This window comes from Arvicanthis niloticus, chromosome 29 (genome assembly GCF_011762505.2).
Source record: "Arvicanthis niloticus isolate mArvNil1 chromosome 29, mArvNil1.pat.X, whole genome shotgun sequence".
Lineage (NCBI taxonomy): Eukaryota > Metazoa > Chordata > Mammalia > Rodentia > Muridae > Arvicanthis > Arvicanthis niloticus.
The window spans coordinates 4,665,215-4,685,804 of NC_133437.1; the positions used below are offsets into that span (position 1 = coordinate 4,665,215).

A 20,590-nucleotide genomic window follows, 5' to 3' on the forward strand; every position below is an offset into this window, starting at 1 on the left:
TCTTTTGTCTTCCAAATCCATGTGAGAATTTCTGGAACTAATGAATTTTCTCCACATGTGCACATGGGCAGGCTTTGCATAATCTTTCAGAGGATTTTAGGACCTATTGAAGCCCATCTATGAACTTTTATTTTACATTATAAAAATAGGACATTCACTATGGTCTCATAAAAGAAAGCTTATATGACTTTATCCAATGGAAAATTGTAGTAGAAATATAAAGGATAAAATTTTAAATAAGTGTATGTGTCTATGGTATATAGATAAAAGCATGGAAAATGGAATCACTTCTAGAATAGGAATACAGAGGGAGAAAATGGGTCTTTTCAGTGTTTTGATTTAATTTAAAATTAGACAAAATTTAAAAGAGCTATTACAGAGAAAACAGGTCTATTTTAGATGATGTCTGCAAAAATAAAAAAAATTGACTTGAAAAGTTTTAGTCTCTAAAACAAAATTAATGAACAAGGATTATTAGTTACTCAACAAGGATTATTATTATTATTACTCAGCTAGGAGGGGCTGAAGGTACTATGAAGGTTTGGTGATGAGAACGGTTATCGACACTTCCATGAATAAGAAGACATTTTAAAGATGGAGTACTCCAAATAAGTATGTCTGAAAAGAAGAGTAAGACAATTGGCTGTTCTCTTCCCAGAGGCTAATGATTAACTTTATAGATGAGATTAGTAAGGCCCACTCCAACAGTTATAGATACCATTTGATGTGCCCCAAGGATGGCTCAGTATAGACTATCCTGTGACATACAATCGTCATCAAGAGTAAACATGTTTAAACCAGGGCAGAATGACTGGAAAGTGAAAGTGTTGATTTAGAAATCACTTTGGTGTGTCAGTAAATTTGGCTAGGTGTACTGTAAGGTAAATATGGGGACAAGTTCCTTGGTCCTCTGAGGCCTTAATGAAAAAAAAAAAAAAAGAAAGTACTGAATGACATTGGTGATAGGCTACTGAGGGTTTACTACCTGGAGACACAGGCTTGTTTAGGTACAATCTTAACCTGTGATCAGCTTGGATGAGAAGCATAGCTCTGTGCAGTTGGCATCTCTGGAATATAATGTCTACACTAAACAGACCTTTGTGTACAATAGTAGGTAGTCCTACAGGGTTAACTTGATAGGCTCTTACCTTGAAATTTATTCCCCTCAGTGTAGGTGATTTCAGGGTCTGCAAATTTGAGGGAGACATTTCACTTAGATATTGAATAGTTGTCTGGAGGCTTGGTTTTTATTAAACAAAAAGACATTGAGAGAACTGTCTGCAGGGAGTACATTATAGAGACAGTAGTGGGATGATATTGGTCGTATAAACCTGAGAGTAAATCTGTTACCTATAATTATTTTCCATATGAAATTGACATAATAAACACATGTGATTTCATCCGATAGAAACTAAATGATCTTACTCGTATTTCAAAAATGCTTAAATACTAGAGTTTGGTGTTTAAAGCAACATGTCCTGATAGTTTTCAAACAAGATGAGATAGATTATGAATGTTTATCTTCAGTGCCAACTGTCCAAACCCAAACCAGAAACATCTGCCAAGTGATTTGCATCCTAGTTTTTAATATCATTTCTAATGTTTCGATTTCTTCCAAACACAGTATGAGAGTTGTGCTGACTGTCAATAAGAGAATTCCCAATGGGAGACCAACTTCAGCAGACTTCTTAAAAATAGTTATTTGGCACACCAAATATTATGGTTGGGGAGTTACAAATAGTAGATTTTCCTCCAAACATTCTAAAATATTCTAATAAGTTTTATGGCTGTGACAGTGAAGTTTATCAAATTGGCCTTGAGAATATTTAAGTCTAACAACCAAGTTATTACAGCTCACAAAACTTGCTAAATGGAAGCATTTAGTCTATTTAATTCCAACTATATCTGTCAATTAGAAATAAACTACCAATGCTTTGGAAAAACAGTTTGATAATAATTTTTATTTTTGAATATAATATTTAAAAATGTAGTGTTAATTTTTATGTGAGCTTAGAATCATGCAATGACTCAGTTGATTAGATTTTTTTTCTCTTTTTAAAAAAGTGATTCATTTATTTACATGCCAAATGCTGCCCCCTCCCAGTTCCCCTCACAGGATTTCACCCCCATACCCCCCATCACTTCACCTCTGAGAGGGTGTCCCCCCGCCCCCATATCTTCCTACCTTGGTGCATCAAGTCTCTACAGGATTAGGTGCATCCTCTCCCACTGAGGCCAGACAAGGCAGTCCTCTATTACATATGAGCCAGAGGTCTCAGAGCAGCCCAGGTATGCTCTTTGGTTTGTGTTTTCGTCCCTGGGAGCTCCAAGGGGACCATGTTAGTTGATACTGTTGTTTTTTTTTTCTATAGGGTTGCCATAGCCTTCAGCTTCTCCAGTCCTTCCCCTAATTCTTCTATGGGGGGGGGGTCCCTGACCTCAGTCCAATGGTTGGCTCTATCTATATCAGTCAGATGCTGGTAAAGCCTCTCAGAAGACAGCTGTGCTAGGCTCCTGTCTGCAAGCACAACAAAACATCACTAATTAATTTTTTTCTTAAGTAGAAGATTGTCCAGGAATCTCCTAACCAGCCCTATATAGCTAATAGATGTAACAACTATGGAGTGTTCACTTTAGACCTAAACACTTCTCAAATATGACAAAGTGAAATACATTTAACACATCTGACTAGTAAATACTTTTATGGGGGTGGGGGGGGCTTTGGTTTAGTGAGATGAAGAATCAAGACAAACTGGCACAAAATACAGAACGAGTTTAAAATAAAACATGTTTCTTCCTGGTGACTCCAGGATCTAGGTGCCCCACTCTCAGCTTCTCAGCTTAGCTCCTATCCAGCAATTGCTCCTGTGGAGACTTAAACATATTGTTTTGGCAGAGGCACATGTAAGATGTGGAAACCATCGAAACATATTAATAGGAGGTATTGCAAGCCGGCCTGAGATGGACTGATTTAAAGTGGTGACTCCAGCCTCAGGCAAATGTGTTGCTGTTTCTCAATTCTTCAATATTTAAAGTGGAGGCTTTTAAACCCTCTTGCAGTTAAGCATCTACATAGCTTCCTGCATATATTAATGATATCTGTTATGAATGACCCTCTACAGAAAGAACATTTTTCTTTGCATAACCGTGGTGTTTTTCCCCTCTTTATATGGCAAGGTTAAAGATAATTCAATAAGATTAAAGCAAAAAATTGAAAATTCATGATGTTAGTTAATTCTCTACATTTATCTGAAACTTTTTGTCGGCCTTGCCCTGGGTGAATTTGCAAATGGTTTCTGCCACTGGGCCTGACTAAGGAATTATTTGTAGAACGAAATGTGCTCTATCCGGTCCTTGGGATTACCCTGACAGTCTCGCAGATACCTCATTTCTAGTCACACTTGTGCTTGCCAGTGAGTAAGATACAAAGGAAGAGAAACTTCTATCCAGGTGAGTTGATTGCACATCCCTGTAGAAATCAGTATTAGATCAGGGTGGTCTAAGCAGCGAGGTAGTAGGAGTTCACTGGAAACAGAACAGAGTGCAGATATAAAGACCTTGGAGCTAATAATATGCCCAGCTTAAGAACCAGAGCTGCCCTGCTTTGAAAGTAACCATTGTGCATAATACCTCAAGAACCTTTCCAAATTTACAGGGTATCACCATGATACTCGGATTTGGTTTGATGTGTGTCTCTTTTCTCTGTACACAATGTTTAATTTATATATTCATATATCTTCCTTCCTCATTGTTTTCTTCACCGAGAGATTAGAGACAGTACAGAAGAAACCACAAGACAAGTGTTTGAAAGTTAAACACAAAACCTGAAAACAGCAAAATAAATGTAATTTTCTTTTTCCCCACTGTGATGTATTTTGATGCTGCAGAAATACTGTTTTGCTTCCGACTTTGGCAGTTTGCCTTGTTAATACAAAATAGCAGCCCTCTGAGAGCCTAGTTCCCAACTCAGAATCCCATCCATCACAGAGCAGAGGCCCTTCTTAAAGACAAGAATGAAATAGATGGTATTCTTGATTTTACACAGAGAAAGGCATTCTTTGTAGATTCTAAAAGATCTTGTGAGAAAGAGGGTTGGGGGATTGCAGGAACGCAGCCATTTCACAATTTACGTGAGTGGTGAAGTAGAGTTTGCAGTAAGAATGGGAACAGAGGTGTCAGTCAGATGTTTACCCTAAAATATTTGTATCCACCCAGATGTATGTATGTTTTGCTCTTTATGTTACAAACAAAGACAAAAAACCAAATCAAACCATTGGTGTTTTGACAAGAGGATATTTGAAAGCTCCTGGGATTGGATAGTGTTCAGTTATAGTCTAAACACTGAACTGATATTGCCATTAATATTAACCTTAGTGATTTGACTTTGAAAAAGTTACAGTATAGATGGCTTTTGTTCTAGTTGCAATGCCAGAAAAAAAAAAAAAACAAAACATTTCTTCCCTGAATGACATTATCACTTATATTCTTAAACAAATTTCCCTCTCTTCCTCTCTCTTCCCCTCCTTCCCTTTCTCCACCTCCATTTGCCTGTGCATCTCTGTTCCAAAAACAGTGGTCCACTTTCCTGTCAAGTCCAATTCCTTTCCTTACTCTGACATTTTTCATTTTCAGTATCTGGAAAGATGTGAAGAATGAAGAAAGAAAAGCAGGGGGGAAGGATTTGTAAAGATGAAGGTAAAAGGACAGAAAGAGAAAAAATAAAGCCTGAGTTAAGGGAAAAGTAGAGGAGTGGGTTTAAGACTACCCACGTGTCTCTAACTTCCTTCTCTGTTTGCTACCAGTCTCATTGAAGAGGCAAGAAGGAAAAAATAGATACCTAAAAACAAACCCCAAAGCTCAAAACATGCTGTATGGCTTATCTGTATTAGGAATGACCTGAATTTTTGTTCTTGTACAAATCAGAAAAGCTCTTGTAACCCACAATTCTTTACATAAAATTTCTTGGCAGTTGCCACTGCAAATCTTTTAGTCTTTCTGTCTCTTGTAGAAATAATACTATCAAAGCAAGTGCTGTCAATCACAGAACAGTGCTACAAGGTTATGCCAGGTCATATCTGGAAAACCAAGGATCTGTGAGTGAGGTGTTGATGGCGGGGTGGGTGGCAAATGTGAATGGAGAGAACTAAAGATTTACAAGCTGCTGTCACTGGAAGATTAGGACTAAAAGATGGCATACGTTTGAAAGAGAAAAGAGAAAAATAAAATGAAGGAAGATCATAGAGTATACAAATATGGTGAAGTTTTATTATAGAAAGGTTAAAAAATTTAAAGATGTATAACTGAAAACATTTATATTTATACCAAGCATAACTGATTCTTAGAACATGAACAAAAAGAGCTTTGTCTCTATCTCCTGTGTGTGTCTCACACATCCCCTGTAGTTTATCTCCTGTGTGTGTCTCTGAGTTCACCAGTTTTTGGTTTATTGGAACTGTTTTCCATTTTCTTTTCACTTGAAATATTTTCCTTGTTCACCTCAGTGATTATGTATTGTTGAAAAGGTCAGTCAACCCGCCCACAATACACGTCTTTGATAGGAAATAATGAACTGAGAAGTTCATAGAGTAGAAAGAGAAGAGAGACAGCTGGTCATACCCCCAGTTTTCCTGGGTTGTTTCTGTTTCAGGTGCAATGCTTTGAATTTCCAGAATACCATCACAGGTGATTGGAAATGTTCTTCAAGGAACTCCTCTTTTAAATTTTCAGTCAACTTTGCCTAGTCAATACATTTATATTGAGTTCTCTGAATATATTCTATCTGGATAAAATTATCATCATGTTCTGTAAATTTACAAAGTAAAGCGATTAACTTTTTCAAGTAGTCTCAATATTTATATTAAGGAGAAGAAAAGGTGTATATCATCTCTCCATTTTTACCATGGAACAGACACCGGGGTTATTCAGTGGCAGCAGAGAATGCGTATGTAATTGATACAGTTTGGTACTTCTTCTATTATTAGTGTAGAGTATACCTCAAAAGAGTGTCTTAATGTTTAATAACTTAATGGCAGAGTTGTCAACCAGATCCTTCCAAATCCAGGTACCTGTATTTAAAAAAAAAAAAAAGATTTGAAAGCATCAAAGATTTGATTTACATAGCTAAGCTTAATCAATTATACTATGAGACTAAAACAGGTAACAATGATATTAAACGGAAGTCTAAAACATACCTATAAATCATTAATAGTTTCATCAACTTAACTATTATCCATGCATTTATGTATCTCTGTATCTCTATATCTCTGTATCTATCTATCTATCTATCTATCTATCTATCTATCTATCTATCTATCTATCTATCTTATCTACCTATATTTTAATCTCTCTATAACCTTATTGGTAGTCTAATGAATGTAATGAATTATTCATATGATTTCTTTCAACTTTTTGAAATTGAAAGAGGCCATAAAAGTAGAAAGTTCAAAATGATATACATATATCATATATATGTATATTAGTTATATATAGTATGTATATTAGTTATATATAACATGTATATCAATGTAGAAGAGGCAAATTATCATGAACAAAAGCTATAGGTATCACAGTTAAGAATCCAGAAGCATCTTTCTAAAGAAAAGTGCTCTTTTGAGTTGCCTCACAAACATCATTTGAATAATATCTGACAGAGGAATATCACGAATGAATCAGCATGAATGAAATCAGACTGTAATTTCTGAGGACAAGAAAATTGTTTTTCTTGAAGGAAAGAAAACTGTATGCAATTCAGGAAGCTGAGCAGGAAGATCCTGATATTAAGGCCAGACTAGGGTCATGGTAAAAACTTCTTTCAATGAAAGACACATGAGAAATGCTTTGGTTACCACAGAAGTCTTAGCTTTTTCACTAAGTCCTTTTCCTTGCCCTTCTGTGACACATGTTCGGTGACATTTCCTGCTGTCCTAATGGTGAAGCTCTCTTATCTCCCTTTATGGCCTTTAAAAGTTGCTGTCATCTGGGGTTTACCTTAGTTCCTCCTTTGTTTCCTCCACTCATTCTCCTGGGGTTGATTCACTCACTGTTGGTTACTAAGAACAATGATTGCAAATGAATGTTCTTCTGGTTCAGTTCTTTCCATAATGTTCAGAAGATATATTAACCTACTGATTGGTTCTCTCATGGCTACTCTGAAGCACTGGGTTGCAAACAGAGATCATAAGCATCTTTGCTTCCAGTCTGCTCCTTCCCTTCCTCAGCAATCTTGTTTTTATTATTTTTGTTATTTTTTCAATTTATTGAAAAATGTTTTTTTACATAATATATCCTGATTGTAGTTTCTCTTCCTCTTCTCCTCCCAGTTTCTTTTCAGTTTTCATCCCATCTACATCCACCCCTTCATGTCTCTTATTAAAAAAAAAAATAGCTTCTAAAATAACAAAATAAAATAAAATAAAACAAAAACAAATACACTGTGATAAGACAAAAAAAACAGAAGGAGAAGAGCCCAAGGGAAGGCACAAGAAACAGAATCACTTGTTTGCAAAGTGAGAAATCTCATAAAAACACTAAACAGTAAACTATAATATATATGCCATTCTGGTATTGGAGGCTTTGCTTCCTGATGCGAGATGGTCAATTGAGGCTGTCTCCCCAACTAGAAATCTCCCCAATGTAGAGATTTCCTTTAGATTATCTTCAAATGTGTATAGATTTTAGAACATTTTTTACTGTGTTACATCTCCATATTATGCTTCAAATGGCCCTTAGTTTTAGATATCTCTCCACACATACCTTACCGTGCCCCTCTCTTCACTCTTCTTCTCACTTGATCCTCTTATTCAAGCTCTCTTCCCCATCCAGTTATAACTATCTATTTTATCTCCCTTTTTAAGGAGAGCTACCAGTTTCCTCTAGTCTCTTACTCTGTATCTAACTCTGTCATTCAATGGTTTGTAAATTGGTTATCATTGACTTAATAGCTAACATGCACATATAAGAAAAAATTATATGCCATATCTCTTTTTCTAGGACTGAGTTACCTCAATTTTTCTAGTTCTTAATTTACCTATGAATTTCATGACTTAATTTTATTTAACATCCAAGTAATACTCCATTGTGTAAACGTAACACATTTTCTTTATCTATTTTTCTATTGAGGAACATCTAGATTGTTCCCAATTTCTGGCTATTATGAACAGAGCAACAATGAACATGGTTGAGCAAGTGCATCTATGGTAGGACAAAGCAAGTCTGGGTACAAGGCTAAGAGTGATAAGGCTGAATATTGAGGTAGATCAATTTCCATCTGACTGAGAAAACAACACACTGATTTCCATAGTGGCTATACAGGTATGCACTCCAATCAGTAATAGATGAGTGTTCTCCTTACTTTGTATAATTAATAGTATGAGCTGTCTTTTATTTTATTCATCTTAGCCATTTTAACAGCTGTAAGATGAAATCTCAAAGTAATTTTGCTTTGCATTTCCCTAATGACTAAGGATGTTGAACATTTCTTTAAGAGTTTCTCAGTCATTTGTGTTTCATCTTTTGAGAATTCTCTAGATCTGTACCCCATTTTTAATTGGGTTATTTATTTTCTTGATATGTAAGGGTTTTTTATTTTTGAGCTACTTATGTATTTTGGATGTTAGCTCAATGTCAGATGCTGAATTGATAAAAAATTTTTCCCGTTTTGTAGGCTGCCATTTTGGTGTATTGACAGTATCTTTCACCATGCAGAAGCTACTCAGTTTCACGAGGTTCCATTTGTTAACTGTTGATATTGATGCCTGTATTAATGGTATTCTGTCCAATGAGTTTGTGTATCAGATTGACTGTGGCTTTTTAAGATGAATTGGGAAATACTTCTTCTGTTTCTATTTTGTGAAATAATTTGAGAAGTATTGGTTTTAACACTGCTTTGAAAGAGTTAAATTTCTGGTAAATTTTGTGTTAAAACCATCTGGCCTTGTCATTTTTTGGTTGGGAGACTCTTGAATACTGTTTCTATTTCATTAGAAGTATACATCTGTTTAAATTTTTTATCTAATTTTGATTTAACTTTTATATGTGGCTTATATTTAAGAAATATCCATTTCCTTTAGGAAGTTTTTAAAGTACATACTTATGACAGTCTGGGTTTCTTCAGTGTCTCTTGTTATGTCCCTGTTTTATTTTTAATATTATTAACTTAGATATTCTATGTCTGTTAGTTAATTTCAATATGGTTTTGTCAATTGAATTGATTTTCTCAAGAAACCCACTCTTTGTTTCAATGATTCTTTATACTATTTTTTGTTGTTTGTTTCTATTTTATTGATTTAGCCCTGTGTTTGATTATGTCTTGCCATGTATACCTTGTGGGTGTGATTTCTTCGTCTTTCTTTTTCCTAGAGCTTTCAGATGTGCTGTTAAGTTATTAGTATGAGATCTTTCAAAACATTTTTATGTTGGCACCTAGTGCTATGAATTTGCCTATTAGAACCACCTTCATTGCACCCCATAAGTTTGGGTATTTTATGTTTTTATTTTTATTAATTCTAGAAAGACTTCATTTTTTCTTTTTTATTAATTAAATTATTCAGTTCAAATCCCAATATCTGTACCCCTCTCCTCCAGGTGCTCCCTCACATTTCCTCCATCCATTCCCCTCTCCCATTCTTCTCTTAGAAGGGATACCCACACTGGGTATCACCTTAACCTGGTAAATCAAGTCATTACAGGACTAGGTATATCTTCTCCCACTGAGGCCAGACAAAGTGGCAAAGGTGAATGGAATCCATAGGCAGAAAACAGGTTCAAGGACAGCCCCTACTCCAGTTGTTGTGAGACCTGTATGAAGATCAAGATGCGAATCTGCTTCATCTGTGTGGAAGGGTAATTTTTTTCTTAATATTGACTCTAGTTTTGTTTAGTAGTAAGTTATTTAGTTTCCATGTGTTTGTTAGATTTCTGTGGTTCCTGTTGTTGCTATCCAGCCTTAATCCATGATGGTTTAATAGTATGCAGGATGTTATTTCAATTTTCTTGCATCTGTTAAGACTTCTTTTATGTCCAAGTATGTGGTCAATTATGGAGAAAGTTCCATGAGCTGCTCAGAAGAAATTGATTGTGATTGGATAAAGCATTCTGTGAATATCTGTTAGGTCCATTTGGTTTATGATGTCATTTAACTCTAGCATTTTTCTGTTTAGTTTTTGTTTGCATGACCTATCATTTGATAAACATGAGGGTGGACTAGCAGGGGGTCCTGAGGGAGTCTTCAGGAGGGATGAAAGCAGGGCGTTCCACCAGGATCTGCTCAGACTTCTGAGAATAGTAGCAGGGAGTAAGAAGAGAGCACAGCAACAAGTAGTCGGCTACAGAGCTGGGTATGGGGCTAGGGGGTTTTATATGGAAGACAGAGGAAGAGTAAAAATCTGAAGCTAAAGTACTCATTTCACCAGCTTATTTGATTCTCTGGTAGGCTTGACTGCTGGGTTTCTAGAGAATGCCTGCTGAATTAGGAGGTTGGAATAACAGGATAAGTAGGGAGGAGAGTTAAAGAACCTCTACCTGAAAAACTGGTGATGGGGACAGAGAGGAAGGGGAGACTACAGCAGGTGGTCTGCTGGGAAGCTGGGGGTGAAACTGAAGAACTGTGAAGACTCACTGACTGGCTACTTGCTTTCCTGGCTGGAGTGTCCTGCAGATTCCCAGGGAATAGCTGCTATGGCAGGAATTGGCTTAGATAAAATGATGAATCAGGGGGGAAAGGAGGAGATGGTCTATGTGATTCCTTGGAGATGGGGACAGAGAGCAAGGAGGGTCACAATAGTCAGCCACAGAGCTGGTGAAGCTCTACCTGCTTCCCCAGCTGAAGACTCTTTGTTGACAGTAAGCATTTTCACCCCTCCTGTTTGTCACTCAGTGCCCACAGCCAATGAACTACCCATTTCCAACAGTTTTGGCTGAACATGCCCCAGTTGCTGCTCCTTTCAACACCACCCTTTGTGTGGACTATAATCATCACTCATGGGTTAATAAGAAAATGTCTGAGTGGATTTCTCTAATATCTTTTCATTTTCTTTCAGTACCGTTATTTCAGCCACTGAAATATTAATTCAGCCTATCTTTACTTTTCTGAAAATTTTTACCCATTAAGAGTTTCAACTTATGTTTAGTTTCCTCAGTTAGGTTTACCTGGCACTTTACTGGTTCCCAACTGCTTTCCCAAACCTCTCTTCTCCCTACTAGATTCTTACTTTATGCTGAGTCTAACACACTTTCTAACCTAAAATTCAGAAATGGAATAATGGAATATATATTTGTGTGTGCATGTGTACATTTGGCATGACAGCAGAAGGGATGGTGTGGCACAGTACCCATCCCTGGAGCAGAGCCAACAGCTTATGAAACTCCATGAGTGCAGAAGGTTGCTGTAGACTCAAAATGCAAGGCTGGTTTGCATAATAATGCATATATGTCTCATGTTCTGGGGAGTGTTCTCCCTGCCAAAGTTATTGAGGAATTCTCTTTCTGCCAAGGTTAATGAGTCCATGACAATTAGAAACAGCATGAGTCTGGAAAGCGAGAATGTGTCTAATATCTCTCAGCAAAATGGTAATGCTGTGACCTTCAGGTCAGCCTTTAAGGCTGTGGGAAAGAACTCTGAAAACATGAGTTCAAGAATGTAGAAACATTTTCTCAACTATGCAAAATAAAAGGATGCAATATGAATTGTATGAGGGGCTTCATGAACCTGAAAGAACAGAGAAAGCTTCACTGAGTCAGTAAAAGGAAAAGCATAGTTAAAAAAAGAAGACTCATGGTTCAAGTAATAAAAGAGCACCAGGAAATGAGGGACTGGTGCTCTCAGGGCAGGATCTCACTCAGTTAAGCTTACTGTTTGTGTTTTAAAAGGCTGGCAAGCTCAAGATCTGTCTACAGAGCAAGTTCCATGACAGCCAAGTTTAGTCAGCGAAGGAGTTAGAAAAAAGAAAGCTAACGTTTCACATAAAAATAGCCTCTATGTCTAGATTTGGCAATCACAAGCACTGTTTCCAGTGAACCACATAGGATTGCTCTATTAAAAATTTTACTTCCTGTCTTTTTCCTTTCGCTAAGAATCAAAGGACTAAGGTCATGGGATAATCAAAAGGGAACCTGGGGTAAATGACTGAACTGATATGCAAATAAAAGTCTGGGCCTTTGTCCTCAAGAGCTGAGCTATCTAGAGAGTTATTACAATTCTTTTAGAATTCTTCTAGCAGGTTTTCTGACTTCCGTCAGAAAAATCTTGAGCTACCTAGATAGCTATCTCAAGCAGAAGAGAGCTGTCAGCTTCTATCCTATCATTGACTTCAAGTTGCTTCTTCTGCCACTCCCAAACACCCCTTTCTCTGAACCTTATTCCAAGCTGAGGTTGGTTCTTGGCATACATGCGTGTGTGTGTGTGTGTGTGTGTGTGTGTGTGTGTGTGTGTGTGTGTGTCTGTGTGTCTGTGTCTGTGTGTATGTCTGTGTGTATCTAGTATGTAGAGATCAGAATATAACTTCTTGGAATTTGCTTTCTCCATCCAGTGCCTGAATCCCAGTGATCACACTCAGGTGCTCTGGCTCTCAGTAAGCATCTTTTTTCTGCTGATCCATCTTGTTGACCTGTAATTTTTTCCCTTTCCATTAACAATTGATTTTTAAAATTTACTATTGTATTTATGTATGTATGTTTATATGAAAGTATCCTTACAGATACATAGCCAGGATCTATTCTAGAAATAACTGTATGAAGTAAACACTTGTCCTAACTCCTTCTCCTCTTTTCTTCCTGTTCTTCCTCTTTCTCCTTACATCCATATACATTGTGGTAGTATTCACAGTAAATAGCCAAATCATACAATCAGCCTAGATGTCACCTAACAGATCAGTGGATGAAGAAAAGGTGGTGCTTATAGATGCAAAAAGGAATTATTCAACCAATAATGAAAACTCTTTTGCATGAAAATGCATGGAACTCGAGATTATTATGATAAGTAAAAATAAGCCAAATTCAGACAAATATTTTTTTTTTTCACATACAACATTTAAAAATGTAGTAAAGAGTGGGGCTGGAGAGATGGCTCAGTGGTTAAGAATTTAAACTGCTCTTCCAGAGGATCTGACTTGGTTCTCAGCACTCAGCTCTAGAGGAGCCTCTATAAGCACATGCACACACATACACACACTCTCATATAGTACATGCACTTACATATGCACACTCTCAAATACAATATACATAAATGTAAGTGATAAGACTAAGGTATTGGAGAGAAGGCTTAGAGACAAAGATCGTGTACTGCTCTTGTAGAGGACCCATGCTTGGTTCACAGGACACACATTAGGTGGCTCAGAACTGCCTGTTTCTCCATCTCTTGTATTCAACTACACAACACACACACACACACACACACACAAACACACACCCAATACAATAAAATTCATTTTAAAAACTACGTATAAAGGCATAAAGACAAAGGAGGTACGGTTTTGTAGGAGAATAGTGCTGATGAGGGGTTGTTAGGAATACAAATATGGCCAAAGCACATGGCTAACACATGAAACATCATGAGCAAACCCATTATTTTGTACAATCGTGTGAACTAATGAAAAAGGTTTGAGTGAGATCTAAAAGCACTCCATAAGGATCAGTGGCCATAATAATTTCTCAGTTAGTTTTGTGTGTTCTCTATGTTGGATTCCTTTCTATTCTTTTTAGAGAACTCTACACATATACCTGTCACAGTTATTCTTTATGGTAACTGACCAGCTCTCTTCCATGATTAATTACGAACTTTGTAAAAGTCAGGGTTTAATTTTGCTTACCATGGCCCAAGAACATGGTCCACAAGTGAAGCTCTGTGAGACATCTTAGAACTTATGAGAAAACAAATAAACAGGATGAGTGACCTGTGACCTCTGTTCCTCCAAACATGGGTTTTTCTTGGAATGTGCTTTAGTGCTCTTCTCAGGTGTAGTAAACAGGAGTGGGTTTCCTTCTGAGTTCCCATCATCTATGATTATTCAGATGATGTTTTTAAGCATGATTGAACCTGTGACTATATGCAACCTAAAACCATATAAACTTTGCTCATTTGAGCATTCTTAAGCTTCAGAATACCCTCAGAGTACAAGTTATCCAATGGTCTGAATAAAGTCAGCTATTGAGTGAGACTTTGGTCTGTCTCATCTTTTTTTCTTTTTTTTTTTATTCGATATTTTATTTGCACTTCAGATGCCATCCCCTTTCCCCATTCCCCCCCCCTTAGAAAACCCCATCCCATGCCCCCTTTTCCTTTTTGCATTTATACATTTTTTTTAAATAATGTTAATCATAAGCGTTATAAGTTTGGAATTGTTCAATCAGAGGTGTAACCCACTGACCGACCTAGATATAACAACTATCTTTGACTGGTGGAGATACATGAATATCTGCCTCCCTGTCTCCCCCCTCTTTCTCTCTTTCATCACCTAGCTTCTCCTATCCTTCTTCTCCTCCTCTTCTTACTCCTTTTCTTCCTCTCAGTACTCCTCCTACCTTAGCTCCTCCTACACATCACCCTTCCTGTTAAAATAAAACTTTTCTCTCAAAATACAATTAGAGCATAATTATGCCAATTTGTACCAGTGAGGTACAAGATAGTCTTAATACCCAGTCCATCATTTTGTTGACTAACCAGCACCTCTGTCATCTATACTAACTAAAACATTTAGTTCTGAACCTGGCTTTAGGATGAATGTCAGCTGATGACCATACACTCAGATCTTTTCTCACAAAGTAAATAGCTATAAGTTTTCAACCCCATCAGAAATCCAGAATGACTGAGTTAACTATAATTGTGGGAAGCACAAATCATAGCTTCTAAAACTTAGCCAATTTATAGAGACCTCTGAACACCTGAAAAGCCCCTATACTACCGAACGTTGGAGCATCAAATCTTCAGCCTTCTGGCCCAGAATCATCTGACAGACCTTGGTGATGCAGGATTATTAAGGACTGATTACTCTGTCTAGGCAGATATAATCAGTCGACTATTCTGCATGTGTGTCCTTTTCTGGACAGTAATTTGTCTGTAGATGGAGAGAGGCAATTCTTGCCTAGTGGCTGTTACCACACAACTGGAGTAACTCCAAGGATGCTCAATTTCTTCTTAGAATCCACGACAGGAAGCTGTCAGGAGCAGACAGGTCTCTAATCAATATGAACATTAATATATAAATATTTGTAGCATCAGTTCTATGGACTTCTGATGTTTTGAAAACCAACTATCCATGTAAGGTAACCTGGACTGTTTTCTGTTAACTCCTCTCAGCTATTTCTAAGTAAAATATGGAAAGCACCCTAACAATAAACTCAAAAATATGAATTTGCTATAGTCCCTTAACTCATAGGTTAACCGTCCCAAATAAGTTAAAAAAGTTAAAAAAAGGGCTGGGTCTAGGCCCTGTATTTCTAAAGGTGTTATACAGGCACAATGCCCATGAGCGTATCAATATTCATCTCACGTTTATATTAATAAGGAGCTCGTACCAATGAAAACCTTAAATTTGAGATCAAAGTAAATTTTGTACCATTTAAGAATTTATAACTTCATCTTGATAATAATTATACAGATTTCTACCAGTAGGTTATGGCTATGCAGTAAGTCCTAGCTAATCCCCCCTGTTCCAACAAAACCACTACTTGTCCCTAGAAAGACAGACCATTATTAACCACATTAGTCCCCAAGCTCAGGGAATAGGGGCGCTGACTCTTCTTTAACTTCTTCAAGCTGATTAAGGGCGTTGAGATTTTAGAAGAGGGGTGGGGGGGGGAGAGTAAGTTGATAAGCCTCTGATGCTGTGTCTTCACTGAATCCAGATGGAATTCCAGGACATCAGAGGTTTGGGCAGGTCTGCTCAGTATGCTTGATGAGTAGATACACCAAGGCTGTGTATTCTGCAATATACAATTCTCAGAACAAGTTTTAGTATCAAGAAAAAAAAAATTTCCCACCCCCAGGGGCCTGACATTTTTTTTAAAGATGTTGGTTCTGAAGACTTTTTTTTTCCCCCGCTTCTTAAAATTGGTTGTAGTATTTACATTTCAGATTTTATCCCCTTAGCCTACTTCCTCCCACCACCCAGAAACCTATCCCATCCCCCTCCTCATGCTTCTATGAGGCAGTGACCACACCTACCCCCCTCACTATCCCCTCCCTGCCCTCACATCCCCCCCCCGTGTGTTCATTCATTAATTTTTCATTCATTTTTTTTTTATGGGACCAAGAAACTCCTCTCCCACCTATGTCCGACGGGGCCATCCTCCCCTACATATACCTCTGGAGTCTTGGGTCCCTCCCTATGTGTTCCCAGGCTGGTGGTTTAGACCCTGGGGGTGGGGGCTCTGGTTGTTTGGTATTGTTGCTTTCCACCTGGGGTCAATAACCCTTTCTGCTCCTTCAGTCCTCTCACTAAGTTCTCCATTGGGAAACCCCTGATCATATCAGTGGTTAATTGTGAACATTGTCCTCTGAGTGTTTTAGTCTTTGGCTGACCTCTAAGGAGACAGCTATATCATGTTCCTCACATTATGCACTTCCAGCCATCCACAACAGTGTTTAGATTAGGTGGCTGTACATGGGGTGAATACCCAGGTGGAAAGGTCTCCTGATGGCCCCTCCTTCAGTTTCTGTTCCATGTTTTGTTTCCCTATTTGCTCCCTTGAGCATTTTTATTTCTCGTTCTAAGTAGAACTGAGGCATCCCCTCTTGGTCGTCCTTCTTCATGAGCTTCATGTGGTCTGTGGGTTGAGTCTTCGCTAATCCAAGCTTTTGGACTAACATCCGTGGAGATATGTTTGTGTAACTATCTTCTTTTGGGGTTTTTGGAAGATTACTTTCTTGCTTTTTCTAGGTTGTAGTTTCCCTCCTTGTGTTGGAGTTTTCCACCAATTATTCTTTGAAGTGCTGGATTTGTGTTGAGATACTGTGTAAATTTGGATTTGTCATGGAATATTTTGGTTTCTCCATCAATAATGATTGACAGTTTTGCTGGGTATAGTAGTCTGGGCTGGCATTTGTGTTCTCTTAGGGTCTGTATGATATCGGTCCAGGATCTTCTGGCTTTTATGGTCTCTGGTGAGAAGTCTGGTGTAATTCTTATAGGTCTGCCTTTATATGTTACTTTGCCTTTTTCCCTTACTGCTTTTAGTATTTTTTCTTTGTTTTGTACATTTGATGTTTTGACTATTATATGGCGGGAAGTATTTCTTTTCTGGTCTAAACTATTTGGAGTTCTGTAAGCTTCTTGTATATTTATGGACATCTCTTTCTTTAGGTTAGGGAAGTTTTCCTCTATAATTTTGTTGAGGATATTTTCTGGTCCTTTTAGTTGGGAGTCTTCCCCCTCATCTATACCTATTATCCTTAGGTTTGGCCTTCTCATTGTGTCTTGGATTTCTTGTATATTTTGGGTTAGTAGCTTTTTGTATTTTGCATTTTCTTTGACAGTTGTGTCAATGTTTTCCATGGTATCTTCTGCACATGAGATTCTCTCTTCCATCTCTTGTATTCTGTTGGTGATACTTGTGTCTATGACTCCTGATTTTTTTTTAGGTTTTCTATCTCCAGGGTATTGTCCCTTTGTGATTTCTTTATTGTTTCTACTTCCATTTTTAGATCCTGCATGGTTCTGTTTAATTCCTTTTCCCGTTTGGTTGCATTTTCTTGAAATTCCTTAAGGAATTTTTGTGTTTCCTCTTTAAGGGTTTCTATCTGTCTACCAGTGCTCTCCTTAAGTTCTTTGAGAGTGTTATTTATGTCTTTCTTAAAGCCCTCTATCATCATCATGAGAAGTGATTCCTGCTTTTCTGGTGTGATGGGGTGTTTATGGCTTGCTCTGATGGGGGAGCTGGGTTCTGATGATGCCATGTAACTTTGGTTTCTGCTGCTTACATTCTTGCTCTTGCCTTTTGCCATCTGGTTAACTCTAGTGCTGCCTGTACTTGCTGTCTCTGACTGAAGCCTGTCTTTCTAGTTATCTAGCTTGTGTCTGATCTCCTAGGGGTCCAGATGTCTCTGTGATCTTTTCCAGCTGCACTGATTACAGTGGTACCTCTAGGATGCCTCAGGATATGGTGCCTCCAAGGTAGTAGTCCAGCTAGGTGTCTGCTGTTCTGGGTGCAGTGTCTCCTCTAGAATATCTCAGGATATGTTGTCTGAAGCTCTGAGTTCATTTGTTCCTCTGTGGATCTGGATTGAATGGACCTTCTAGTATGTCTCAGGTGGAATCCGGGGTCCACACAACAGCAGACCTGGCAGAGGTCTGATCTAGGCCTCAGATCTGAGAACTAGTTTCTAAGACACTGTCCAAGTTAGAGCGCCTGGGATCCCTGCTTCCTCTGGGTTCTTGGAGGTTGGGGGCAGAGCTGCCACCCAAGATCTGCTTAGTGCTCTGGCCCAGATCGGAAGGAACCAGTGTTCCCGGCCAGGAGTAACTTCCTGGGTCCTATTGGTTCCCAGTTACTCCCTGTTTAGGGGGGGCCCTGCTGTCTGCTTACCTAGGACACTGCCTGAGTTCGAGTGCCTGGGATCCCTGCTTCCTCTGGGTTCTTGGATGTTGGAGGCAGAGCTGCCACCCAAGGTCTGCTCAGTGCTCTGGCCCAGACCAGAAGGAACCAGTGTTCCAGGCCAGGAGTCAGTCTGTCTCATTTTTAACCCCATCCTCCCAAGGTTCATGGAACCAACTGTTGTGGGAACAGGCTTTCTACCATCTTTTGCCTGTCTTCTAATAAGTGCTCAATAAATATTTCCTAGGAGAAATTATATTATTTGTAATCATCATAGGTAGCTTAATTTCCACACTTAAAGCCTTTGCTTTTCTTGAAGAAGATCACAAGGAAAAGATAAAATGACTCTATTTACATGTTCAATCATGACTGGGTATTTAAAGGAATTATTTGTATTTCACCAATGGTAAGGTTGAACAGAGAAGATATGCAGCTCCTTGGGATTTTTTTTTTTTTATGTAAACAACAAAAACCAAAATAAGACCATTATAAATAGCTTCCATAGAGTAATGAAGTCAGCCTGAAGGAACTGCTGTGTGATTAGTATTCCCAAGTGTTCCCACACCCTGTGCAGGTCTTAATAGCGAAATAGAATGTGAAAATGAGGACATGTTTCCTAAAAGGTAAGCAAGGCTCACAGACCCCAGGCTCAAGGAAGGACACAAATTTGGTTACAAGGTACCAGGGCAAACATGTCATACATGAAACAGAGGCTGCTTGCTCCTTCTTGCTCTTTGTGAGACTAATCTCTGAGCTCTGTCAATCTATCCATCTTTATTTTTCTTTCCATTTGTCTTCTGTGCCTGCCACTGCCACTCCTCCTACTGAAGCCTGTCCTCTTCCTGAATTTGAAAAGCTTTTAGTTAGGAGGTAGTTTCTGCAGGATCATTTCTATTTTGGATCTACCTTAACATGGCAGATAAAAGCAGTCGGTAAAATATCACTGTAAAATCTTTGATTTTTCTTGTGTTTTAATTTAAATTAGAATGAGAAATCCATGTCTAGGAACAAAACAACAACAACAACAACAACAACAACATCCTAGTTTTGTATCACATTGGACATTTTTGTTTGTGTGTGGGTCTAAGAATGTAATAGCAAGATAAATTTTTACTATTGATAGAAGGGCGAAAGGATGAGACATTTTGACGGCTACTGTGTATTACCCTTTAAGAGGTTTTGTTAGGGAGTTGAATGGTCATAAGAAGCAGGTAGGTGTCTGATGGAGTAGGAAAACAACAAAAACAGTTATGATGAGATAATATAGATTAGTGGTCTGTAGGAAAAGCAGAAAAGCAGGTGAGATAATGAAGAGGAATGTATGAGGTAAAGTTTAAATCATAAATGTGGTCTTGGGAATAATGCAGGTAAGAACCAGGTCCGATGAAACAGAGAGCCAAGGCCTTGGCTTTTCACAGACTGTGCTATATCTGCTCCCAAGTGCTTTGGCCCAAGTCACCATCTCATGTATAATCGTTATCTTTCTGCTACTTCATTTTGGAAAGATTCAAATGCTGAGATAGATAGGATAGTAAGAAAACATGTCTAGTCTCTGTCACCACACTTCAACAGGGGTAATGAAGTCTATACATATTTAACTAAACCTAGCAAGAAAGAAATGGCTCATTCTCATAGCAGAATTGGAAGATCTTGAGACACAACTTTTGTATGAGGGTCTAGATAGGGTTTGAGAGTTAAAACTTAAGACAGAAAGACTCCGGTGTCAATAACAATAACAATCACCTCTCGCCCTAAATATGTAAGAGGAGGGGATAGTTATTTAAACCTAATGAGGCTGTCTGGTACACTGACTACCTTCAGTTAGAAAGGCTTTTTCTGTTACAACATGGATGAAACTAAGGGAAAAGCCCATTACAAAAGACAGAAATTATACAACTCTTTTTACATGAAGTATGGACAACATGTAAATTCAGAGATTGTGCTATAAGGAAAAGGAAAGGAGAAAATGGGGAATTTCAATCCATAAAAAGTTGCAGCTTTGTAATCTGAAACAGTTCTGGAGATTGTGCAATGGCATGGATGCATTTAAATTGCACAACTATAT

The 20,590-nt window shown here is 38.0% G+C and overlaps 1 non-coding gene across 1 annotated transcript; it reads left to right on the forward strand.

Moving 5' to 3' along the window:
* The first annotated feature begins 12,180 nt into the window (after positions 1 to 12,180).
* On the forward strand, positions 12,181 to 12,244 carry LOC143440507 (U7 small nuclear RNA). The gene has a single exon (XR_013108161.1). It is a non-coding gene; the product is annotated as a U7 small nuclear RNA (small nuclear RNA).
* Positions 12,245 to 20,590: the final 8,346 nt, after the last annotated feature.